The sequence below is a fragment of the Polypterus senegalus genome, chromosome 12 (genome assembly GCF_016835505.1).
Source record: "Polypterus senegalus isolate Bchr_013 chromosome 12, ASM1683550v1, whole genome shotgun sequence".
NCBI lineage: Eukaryota > Metazoa > Chordata > Cladistia > Polypteriformes > Polypteridae > Polypterus > Polypterus senegalus.
This window is the reverse complement of record NC_053165.1, coordinates 137,932,839-137,945,641: the sequence shown is the minus strand read 5'-3', so window position 1 is coordinate 137,945,641 and position 12,803 is coordinate 137,932,839.

Below are 12,803 nucleotides of genomic sequence, written 5' to 3'. Positions count from 1 at the left end.
TTTTCAACAAAAGCTGTCCACGGTTGATTCAAGACAGACTTGGCTACCACAATAGGTGCTTTTTGCCTTATATTTGAATGCAACTAAAAAACCAAAAATGATAATAAAACAACCTATAAGTACAAGCCAAGTTGTTTCATGTGGACAGAAAGACTGACATAATGATGACAGCAATTGTTTATTGATTATCTTTTTAATTTTTTTAAGCCAGTATACCTAGCTTTCTGCAAGCACATGCAGATATACACTAAACATTTCATTGGTATAGGCAACCAAGACATTTTTTTACAGAATCAAATGGGCAGACTCATGAAGAAATCAATACGGCTCCACACAGATTACAGAATATAAAAATTCAAATTCTTATTCAGGGTCATGGGGAGCTGGTCTGACACCAGGAGTGAATGGAGCTTTAATATAGTGCAGAGCAAAGTCACTCAAATAAGGCCAATTTAGAGCCACCAATGAAACTAACATGCCCATCTTTGGAATTGGAAAGTACAAAGATGCATGGAAATGTCCATATAAATAGTTGGTGGAATAAAACACAGTTACCTGGAGCTGTGAGACAGCAACTCAATCAACGGGCTAGAGATAGTGATATAGAAAATAAGGTTGGATTGTTTGAATATGAATTGTGAGTTCAGTATAACAAATAAAAATGGTTATCTGACTTTTCCGGTAAAGCACCATACTGGGTATCAGTGGAGTTGCTGAAGATTTGATATCAAAAAATCAAATGTTTTTTAGCCATTTCCAGGAAAGCATAAAGCACAGACAGGTGATAATAACACAGAGTACTCCGGCAAAGGGTTATCATTTTCTGAATGGTGTTAACACATTAAAGCTTGAGGGTAAAAGCAACTGAGTCATTTTGAACAGACAGAATGAGCACGTGGATATTCAAAGGGGCAAGTCAGCACAAGACATGAGACGAAGGCTAAATGGGCAAATTTAAACAGCCGACAATGTTTTTGAAAGAGAGAGTAAGAAATGCAGCTTTTAGGTCAAATCTACAAATGCAAGATCTGGACTAATTAAGGGCATAGAAATTTAACTATGGAGACAAAAATAAAGGATTTGCATTTTTTCCAGACTGAAGGAAGCAAATTACTGTCTTATTCACATTATTTCAATTCAATTCAATTTGGTTTATTTTTGTATAGAGCTCTTCACTGAGTGCAGGCACAGGGTACTGGGATAAGTTCACAGGTAGATACCGTATATACTCACATATAAGTCAGGTCTTGAAACCCGAAAAATCTATACTAATAAAAGGCAAAGTCCTCACTCACTCACTGACTCACTGACTCATCACTAATTCTCCAACTTCCCGTGTAGGTAGAAGGCTGAAATTTGGCAGGCTTATTCCTTACAGCTTACTTACAAAAGGTTGGGCAGGTTTCATTTCGAAATTCTACGCGTAAGGGTCATAACTGGAACCTATTTTTCTACATATAATGTAATGGAGTTGAGTTGGAGATGGCGTGGGGGAGTTTCGTGTGACATCATCACGCCTCCTACGTAAGTACGTAGAGAATAAGGAAGAACTCCAAACAGCGATGAACACAAAACGCCATTTCACAATTGAGAAGGCAGAAAAACATTATGAAGCAAATGATGCATACAAGCATATTCATAAGTACAGCTACTGCGGAAACAAAGCACGGCGTGAACCGTAAGTTTATATTAAATTAAGTTCATAGACAGGCTGCCACTAGCGTTTGTAATTTAGTGCCTGCCCATATAAGGCCGTCCATCAGCGGCAATCCAATACAAACACTGCCGGTAAATATTCACGTGTGAAGGACTGTGCTTATGCAGAGGAAGATGAGATGGTCAGGGTGGTGTTTGGCACAAACTCATTGAAACTGCGAGAGAAACTTTTAAGTGCCGGGTCTTAGCTGACATTACGAGATGGCACCAGCACAGCTGGGAACCTTCGATGCAAGAACACCAAGCGGCTCCGTGAACTGGCGCAGTGCACAGACAAAAGCAACAGTTCCAAAGAGTGCTGAACAAAAACCGAATTACACAATTGAGAAGGCAGCAAAAAAATATGAAGCGTCTGATACATAGAATCATATTCATAAGTGCAGCTACTGCGGAAACAAAGCACACGGTGGAAAAAGTGAATGTCCTGCTAAAGGAAGACAGTGTAAAAAACCCGTGCATGCAGTTTGTCACATCTCAGATAAAGAGGAAGACGAGCTGTTTATTGATGCAGTAAGAAACTAATCGATGAATGAAACCTCTTATCTTTACAGCGATTGACAAACACGGAATGTAACTTGAACACAACACATCATACAAATACGACCTGATTGAAACAAATAATGATAATCAAATCCTTGATGACAGCAACATTCAATAACACTCACAAAACAATTACTGTATATTGACAATCATGTTACGTTATTTTTAAAATGTTCCCTTTTCTTTTCATAACTTCTACTTCTCCACTGCGATACGGGTATATATATATAATGTATATATATACCCGATCTACAGTACATACTCTGCATAGACAAGCCACACGCTGTGGCAATTGTAGAGTCTTAAGCCTCTAATGCGACATTAGGTTCGATTCGAGAGGGATGTACTGACTATGTACGCGCTACCGATTCATTTTACCTTCGCATCTCCTTGGTTTGGGGCGTATGAAAAATATTAGGTTAACTCAGAATCATGTTACGTTATTTTTAAAATGTTTCCCTTTATTAGCACAAGCACAGCTGAGAAGCTTCATGCATGTACTCCATAACGTTAAAAATAACGCATTTAATCACACTTTCAATTCCAAGCAAGCGGGAACTTTTGTCAATGCATGATTTCCTGGTACATCCATTACACTGATGCACACATCACAGCTACAAAAATGTTAGAGTCGGAATAAAGCGCGTTCCTACGACTGATCATTTCGACTACCCGAGTGAAGCCTTGATAAAAGCATGGTTTTGTGCACACTGAAAAGCAAGCAAAATTAGATGCATTACAGAAAGCGGACTTTGTGGCTCTTACTGGGGATCATTGGACTTCCGTGACCGTTAGTAATTCTAAATACATCTAATTACAAAATGTTCAATGATCACACTGTTTTAGCCTAATGTACAAAATAATTTTGGCTAATGTTACTCAGAGTTTAAAGAGTAAGCTGGTCAAATTACCTTTTATGTTTCTGACTTATTTTTTAAGAAGAAAAACTGCACTTTATGTTGAAATTTTGGTTATTATTATTTAAAGACAATACTATTCTGAAAATGTACTTAAAGTACTTAAACTACCACTTTATTTTTAAGTCTGCCCAATTTTAACCAGGGATGATATTTTTGTTTCTGTTTTGAATTCAAATGCAGTTTAAAGGCTTTTTTTCAGAAATTAAAACAGCTTCAGTTTACAATATTCATGTCCATGTCTATTATTTGATTCTGTCACCCACTAAAACCCTTTTAAATTAAAAAAAAACATTTGCGATTTGGGGCAAATTTACGTGTCGATTACATACGATTAATCAAGATTAATTCTTACACAGCCTCTAATTAATTGGATTAATTTTTTAATCGAGTCCCACCTAATATATATATATATGTGGATATATATATGTAGATTTGTATATATATGTGTATATACAGTATATATGTAGATATGTATATGTGTATATACAGTATGTATATATGTGTGTGTGTATATATACAGTATGTGTATATATGTATATATATATGTGTGTATATATATATGTATATATATATGTATATATATGTTTATATATGTGTCTGTGTATATATATATATATATATATATATATATATATATATATATATATATATATATATACCAGCAACACTCATGACAATGACAAAACAATTACATTGTCAATCATGTTACGTTATTATTAAAATGTTTCCTTTTCTTTTTACTTCTCGCTGCCAATGCAGGTATTTTGCTATATATATATATATATATATATATATATATATATATATATATATATATATACAGATATACAGATATATATAAATATATATATATATATATATAAATAGATAGATATGACAACAACACCCATATCAATGACAAAACAATTACATTAACAATCATCTTACGTTATTTTTAAAATGTTTGCTTTTCTTTTTCATAACTTCTTTAACACACTACTTCTCCGCTGCGAAGCGCGGGTATTCTGCTAGTCAATCATAAAATCAGACCCGGACTTATACGCCCGTTGAAAAATATGACACAATTTTTTTTTTCATCTTCTTGCCTCCTCCATTCTCGCATCAGTTTCTCAGGCACATCAAATCTTGTTGCAGAAGCGCAGTTACCAATTTCTTTCACCACTTCAACGACTTTTAATTTAAAACCAGCTTCATATTTTCTTCTGATCAAATGCTCCATCATAGATAAGGGATGCTCTTACGGTAAAGGTGTATGAGGGTGTGAGATACAAAAAACACAAAACAGTGCAAACGTCGCTTTGGAATAGTTTGGTATTACCGTGTAGTCACGTTGGCACAATATATAGTAAAAAGAGGCAGTGTGTTCCGTGGTTACTCTCTCCGTTGGGGGTTAGCATATCATAATCTCTTGGATAAATAGCGTGATTTTTCCGCATTCGACTTATACGACTGACATTATAAAATACTGGAAATTATGCGACTTATCCACGGGAGAACTTAAACACGAGTATATAGGGTACTGTAAATGGAGATTAATTTTGGAGCGTGATAAGACACTTACATTCCTGTTGTCACACCAGTTGTTGATAAACATGAAATATACAAATTCACCTTTTGATTTTGCCAGACTCCTCTGTTTTGTCTGAATCACTTAATCTGGTACCGTTGGAGTCAGCCATGTTTCTTTGAGACAAAAGATGTTTCAGATGTCTCACTGGAATTTTATCCTTGCTCTGATGTGACTGGACATTGGCTAGTAGGATACTGGGTTGTGGTGGTCTGTTTGCTGAGGTTCTCTCTCTGTTGCACATACTGGGGCGTTTCCTTAGGTGTTTTTTTTTTGGGTACATCTGCTGTTATAATCAATGTTTTTCCAAAGGATTTCCCTTTGCCAAGCTGAGTCAGCGAATATGGAGTCAGAAAACTAATGATCCAATGGTTATATGTGTGTCTGCCGGTTGTAACTCATGAAACATCAAAATTATGCGTGTAAAAAAGTTAATTAAAACGACACTTAACACAATGTAAGCAACACAGTCTGATCGGAGTCAGGAAAATGGTGACCATACTCAGTAGTGCCATCTTGAAATATTCAGCAGAATCTCTGAAGAAAATTAACCTATTTTTGTAATAACAGACAAAGTCCGACACAGTCACAGTCCTGGAGACCTCACCTAACTGACTGCCCAGCCCTTGCTCATCATTATATGGTAGAATCTGTGCTTGACCTTTTAATCTGACAAACAGAATATTTCCATATTTTCCAAAGTGTTGGCACATGAGGTTTAATATTGTTAATTGGTTAATCTAGAGTATTTTATGTTAGAGAATGTTCTATCTTTGGACATTTGCATTATGCTTCAATACTTCGATCTTCATTTTCACCTAGATGGGTTCAACCATTTAAGGTGAGGAGGCAAATAGTTGTTAATATTTTGATATATCCTTGTCTATGATGTTCCAGCTAGCACCAAGGTCTTTCTGTAGTCCATCTCGCCATGTCATTGAAGGTCTCCCAACTAGCACATGAAGTTGCAGGGCCACCAGAATGTCACTTTCTGTGTCCATCTGTCATCAGAAATGCATGTCACACATCCTGCCCATGTGTTCTGTTGTTTTAGCACTTCTACAATGACGTCTTTGAAGCCAGTTATACACAGAATTTCCTCATTTTTGATATGATCTCTGAACGATATTTTCAGCTTCCATCTCTCCATTTGTAAGCTGTGTTACTCTAAGCTCCTTCGCATCCATTTTGTGTAGATTCCATAATCTTACAGTTGTATATCATCGATGGTAAAATCCTAACATTGAATTATTTACTCTTGCTTTGGTGCTATTGATCTCTTTTTATATTAGCTTTATAAGATTATAAGTAAACCATGCTTCAGTTCTTCAGAACCATATCTCTTAGTCGAGCGTGTGTGTGAAGATAATCACTTGACGGAAATGTCAAGACAGCCCTTAGTCTTATCTCTGTGTGAATCTACTGCATTTCATTTCTATTGCTCTCCAGGCTCACTGCTTTACTTTCCTCATCACGTAGACACCATTCTGCACCATCGACGGTATGGGTGGTGATCTCCATGTCATCAACAAACCCCAGGTGAGTGAGTATTTTGCCATCGATTTTGATGTGTCTGTCTTTCCAACGGAGTTCTTTGAAAATTCCATCTAGAGACACTGTGAATGCTTTTGAAAAGCTTTTCACTGTGCAGAATACTATTAAGGAAAGAGAATAGTTGCTCTTATTCTTTGTTCGCTCTGGGTAGCATGAGGAAGAGATTCAATACAAGGCAAGGGTTGAACTAACAAAATTCTGAATTTATTATCAGGCATGTATCAAGTAACAATTACGCTGCTGCCACAACTCCATTACTCACTGTTCCTTCTTTTTGCTACTTCCTGATGTCTGCTCACTCTGTCTTCTGCGGTGCTGACTACTATTGCCATAATCACATAACTATCTGCTTTATCTGAAATATACAATCATTGTGATTACTACAGTTGTTGATGCCTGTGGAACACAACAATGAGACCACTTTGAGAAGAACAAAAGGTGACCAGTCCAATCATCCAGACAATTTTTTGCACAAAAGCAAAAATATCTTAGGAAAATCGCCTCAGTAGGTCAACACCAAGTACATTTTCCAGAAACGTCTTGGATTTCTGTGTGTGTGAACAAATGCAGAAAAGTGCTGAGTAATGACTAAAGAGTGTATTGGAGAAGCTGAGCTTAGTGAAGCCTTCTGAAAGAATAAATAATGCGGCGATGTACTGTATGTCTTTATATCCTTGATGTTTTATATTCCACTCAGCTATTTTTCAGTTTCCGATCAATAGTGTTGGTCAACTCTCCAGTGAATCTATCAAATTTTACAAGATGATGATTAAATAAAGCAACAAGAACAAAATATATGATACCCATCTATTGTTGCTGACCAATTATTCATTTTAAAGTTTTTTAATGAATTTTCAAGCCTTTCTGAAAACATGTTTTCAATTTTTAGGTGCGGCCACATATAATGCACAAAACACCTACTGTGAAAGCCCATGTCTGTCTGTCCATCTATTAGTTCACAAGAAACAACTTAGCCCCCCGTGGACCAATTTGTTTGAAATGTGGCACACTTATTCTTCACATAAATTAGTTGAGACAGTTTCTGTTCAGATATCTCCAACAGATCGTGCTGTACGAAGTTTTACATTTTCTAAATTTCCAATTGAAAAGCACTGATGAATTTGCTAACTCATCCATCTTAAAACAGAGCAGCGTTCTGTGCATCTTTAACTAGGAATTAGTTTACTATTTCAGTTTTACCTTAAGAGTGGTTGCTTGAATTTGTATATTTTGTATATTTTTCTCTTTTAATCATCTGACAGCCACTCGAATGCCCAATGCAAGCGACTCAGACGCCGGGTAGAGGAAATGTGCCAACAACTCACAGAGTTGTGCCCTTCTCCTGGTGCTTTAGGTAAGTTAGTCAATAATGGTGTGAATATTCCAGCCCGGATCACAGACAGATGCTAATGTCATCAGTACCAAAACACACATGGTTTTTATTTACAGTGTCCCCAGCAACCCAAACACACACTTTCTGTACTCTTTATCTTCTTTGTCTCTCACTCTCTTTTCTTTCTTTATCTCTCAGTCCTTCTTTCTCCTCCACTCCTCCTCAGCAACCTTCATCCTCCTCCTCCTAACTCTGGCTCCCAGAGTAGTGTCTGCTGGCCCCTTATATAGGGCACCCGAAAGTGCTCCAGGTGTCTGATGATGTGTTTCCGGTAGCACTTCCGGGTGTGGTGGAAGAGCTGCTCTCCAGGGCTCAGCAGTAATTGTAGAACCCCATGGCAGCGCCTACAGATCCCAATAGGGCTATACCAAACTCCAACTCTCATGAAGCCCTGCGGGAACATGAGGCACTGCTGCATCCCACGGGGACTGCCATCTAACGTTCCAGGGGAGGTAATGCTCTAGCCACAGTTGCTCCCCAGGTGCTCCCAGCGTGGAGGCATCCTGGCCAGGCAATGGCCCCGGCTGTCAGACACAGTGGATAAAAAGAGTCAGTTTTCTAGAAATAAATGGAAGAGGAAATCACTTATGTAAGCATATGTAAGACGGAACTGAATGAGCAATATTATCTGCAAATTATTATTGTAAAGAGCTGACATTATTATTCTGCAGCTGAATGGTGTTTGAACGAAGTAATAACACAGGAAAAGCATAGCTGCCCTAACTGATATAAACACAAGTTGGATTTAACAATGTAAGTGGCATCGGGAGGTATGGGGGCTTTAGTGGCTTTTGCCCCTGATCTTTGTCACCCAACCTTGATCTTTCAGTACTAGATATACATGAACAATTAAGGCGACCCTCTGATCTTCTTGCCCATTGTATACCCTTTGTATTCATATCATGCAATATGATACAGAGTTTCTTTCCAAGTTCTGTTATTTATTTATATAATTTTAACAAATTACTGTGGTTTAACTAATATCCCAGCCACAGGGGATGCACAAACCAGTGTGTTTCTTTGTGCTGGTCCCAAGCCCGGATAAATGGGGAGGGTTACGTCAGGAAGAGCATCCAGTGTAAAATTTTGCCAAATCAATATGTGGACAAAGATACAAATTTCCATACCGAATCAGTCAAGCCCCGGGTTAACAACGACCACCACCAGTACTGTTAGCCAACAGGGTGCTAGAGGAAATTGGGCTACTGTTGGCAGAAGAAGAAGAGGGGGGAGACGTGTTCAGAGGCAGGAGGAGAGGAGGAAGGCAAAGAGAGTGGAACTGAGGGTAGGAACTTTGAATGTTGGCAGTGTGACTGGTAAGGGGAGAGAGTTAGCAGATATGATGGAGAGAAGGAATTAAGGTTGATATATTGTGTGTACAAGAAACTAAATGGAAGGGGAGTAAAGCCAGGTGGATCGGAGGTGGATTCAAATTGTTCTATCATGGTGTGGATAGGAGGAGAAATGGAGTAGGGGTTATTCTGAAGGAACAGTACATCAAGAGTGTTTTCGGGGTGAAAAGAGTTTCAGACAGAGTAATGAGTATAAAGATGGAAATTGGAGGTGTGATGATGAATGTTGTTAGTGCATATGCACCGCAAGTTGGGTATGCAGTGGATGAGAAAGAAGGTTTTTTGGAGTGAGTTGGATGAAGTGATGAACAGTGTACCCAAGGGACAGAGAATGGTGATTGGAGTGGATTTCAAAGGACATGTTGGTGAAGGGAACAGTGGAGAAGAGGAGGTGATGGGTAGGTATGGTATCAAGGAGAGGAATGAAGAAGGTCAGAGAATAGTGGATTTTGCCAAAAGGATGGACATGGCTGTCTATTTTAAGGGGAGGGAGGAACATAGGGTTACGTACAAGAGTGGAGGAAGATGCACATAGGTAGATTACATCCAATACAGAAGAGTCAATCTAAAGGAGATTGAAGACTGCAAAGTGGTGGCAGGGGAAAGTGTAGTTAAGCAGCATAGGATGGTGGTCTGTAGGATGACATTGGAGATCAAGAAGAGGAAGAGAGTGAGGGCAGAGCCAAGAATCAAATGGTGGAAGTCGAAAAAGGAAGACTGCAAGGTTGAGTTTAGGGAGAATGTGAGACAGGCACTGGGTGGTAGTGAAGAATTACCAGAGAGTTGGGAAACTACAGCAGATGCAGTAAGGGTGACAGCAAGAAGGGTGCTTGGACATCTGGACAGAGGAAGGAGGAAAAGGAAACCTGGAGGTGGAATGGGGAAGTACAGGAGAGTATACAGAGGAAGAGGATGGCAAAGAAGATGTGGGGTAGTCAGAGAGATGTAGAAAGTAGACAAGAGTACAAAGAGATAAGGCGCAACGTGAAGAGAGAGGTGGCGAAGGCTAAAGAAAAGGCGTATGATAAGTTGTATGAGAGGTTGGACACTAAGGGGAGAGAAAAGGACCTTTACCAATTGGCTAGACAGAGGGACCGAGCTGAGAAAGATGTGCAGCAGGTTGAGGTAATTTAGGATAAAGAAGGCGAGGAGAGTGAGTTGAACAGATGGAAAGAGTACTTTGAGAGGCTGATGAATGAACAGAACAAGAGAGAGAAAAGGTTGTATGATGTGGAGATAGTGAATCAGGAAGTGCAACGGATTAGCAAGGAGGACAGATGACATACCTGTGGAAGCATGGAGGTGTTCAGGAGAGATGGCAGTGGAGTTTTTAACCAGATTGTTTAATGGAATCTTGAAAAATGAGAGGATGCCTGAGGAGTGGAGAAGATGTGTACTGGTGCCGATATTTAAGAATAAGGGGGATGTGCAGGACTGTAGTAACTACAGGGGGACAAAATTAATGAGCCACAGCATGAGATTATGGGAAAGAGTTATGGAAGCTCGGTTAAGAAGGGAGGTGATGATTAGTGAGCAGCAGTATGGCTTCATGCCAGGAAAGAGCAACACAGATGCGATGTTTGCTCTGACAGTGTTGATGGAGAAGTATAGAGAAGGCCAGCAGGAGTTGCATTCCGTGTTTGTGGACCTGGAGAAAGCATATGACAGGGTGACAAGAGAGGAGTTGTGGTATTGCATGAGGAAGTCGGGAGTGGCAGAGAAGTACGTAAGAGTTGTACAGGATATGTATGAGGGAAGTGTGACAGTGGTGAGGTCTGCGGTAGGAGTGACTGATGCATTCAAGGTGGAGGTGGCATTACATCAGGGATCGTCTCTCAGCCCTTTCTTATTTGCAGTGATGATGGCCAGGTTGACAGATGAGATTAGACAGGAGTCCCTGTGGACAATGATGTTTGCTGATGACATTGTCATTTGTAGCGATAGTAGGGAGCAGGTTGAGGAGAACTTGGAGAGGTGGAGATATGTTCTAGAGAGGTGAGGAATGAAGGTCAGTAGGAACAAGACAGAAAACGTGTGTGAATGAGAGGGAGGTCAGTGGAATGGTGAGGATGCAAGGAGTAGAGTTGGTGAAGGTGGATGAGTTTAAATACTTGGGATCAACAGTACAGAGTAATGGGGAGTGTGGAAGAGAGGTGAAAAGGAGAGTGCAGGAAGGGTGGAATGGGTAGAGAAGAGTGTCAGGAGTGATCTGTGACAGACGGATATCAACAAGAGTGAAAGGAAATATCTACAGGACGGTAGTGAGACCATCTATGTTATATTGGTTGGAGACGGCGGCACTGACCAGAAAGCAAGAGACAGAGCTGGAGGTGGCAGAGTTAAAGATGCCAAGATTTGCATTGGGTGTGCCAAGGATGGACAGGATTAGAAATGAGGACATTAGAGGGTCAGCTCAAGTTGAACAGTTGGGAGACAAAGACAGACAGGTGAGATTACGCTGGTTTGGACATGTGCAGAGGAGAGATGCTGGGTATATTGGGAGAAGGATGTTAAGGATACAGCTGCCAGGCAAGAGAAAAAAAAGAAAGCCTAAGAGAAGGTTTATGGATGTGTTGAGTGAGTACATGCAGGTGATGGGTGTGACAGAGCAAGATACAGAGGACAGGAAGATATGGAAGAAGATGATCTGCTGTGGCGACCCCTAACGGGAGCAGCAGAAAGAAGAAGAAGACTGTGGCTAAACTAATGTTAATAGCTAGTAGTTCCTGTTCTCCATTCATAGGGTAATATTGATACTGATTTTATGTTAGTATCGGTCATTTTGTATTGGTCATTTATCTATATTAATAGATATTTTTAAATTGCTAATTATTGAGTGCTACTTATTTTCCCCCGGGGACAAATAAAGTTCTATCTATCTATCTATCTATCTATCTATCTATCTATCTATCTATCTATCTATCTATCTATCTATCTATCTATTGGGTATACTTTCAAAAAATGTTATGTCAAAAAAAATTAAACAACAATTTGTCACAGACCCCCCCCCACCACTAAGACACATCAGTTGATGCCATTTTCACATCTCTTGAAATGCAGTCTGCTGTGCTCTGTTTTTAACTCCAATGTCAAGTGTTCGTGTCTAATGTCATCTGCTAACACATGGAATGGCATTCCATTATCACTGTTGCTTTGAATGTGATTTTTTGTTTCAAAACTATTTAATAAACAAAAATTTAATACCTGACTCTTGCATAAAGTAATTAGAAATGTACCACACTCCAACTTTCATATCAATTAGTTTAGACGCCGAATGCACCTGAATGTTACGATATGTGCACCTTGCCTAACTTGTTTGATTATTGGTTATTGAGTATACATTGATGGACAAGAATGTAAAATGTATTCATTTAAAATTAAATCTACAATACAATAAATCAGTGGATTCAAACCTTTTCTGTGTCCTGTCAAGTTTTGAAAATGCTTAATTTTTGTTCTCATCCCTTACAAAAGTAATATCACATCTGAAGATGAAGAAGTTAGATTTCTCAGTTTTGAACTAAAAAATGAACCACATACAATACTACAGGTGAACAAATTGGACTAAAAAATAAGCTTTTAACTAATTTAAATATAAAGTGAACGATTTACCTTTATAAATCTCAATACTTTTCTAAATATGTCCCCCGTGAAGCTTAGATACTCAACTGACAATATGAAGGTTGGCATATCCTCCAAATCATCAAGCACCATGAGAAAATAACACAGAATCAACAATTGAGTGGTTTGGAGGATTAGAG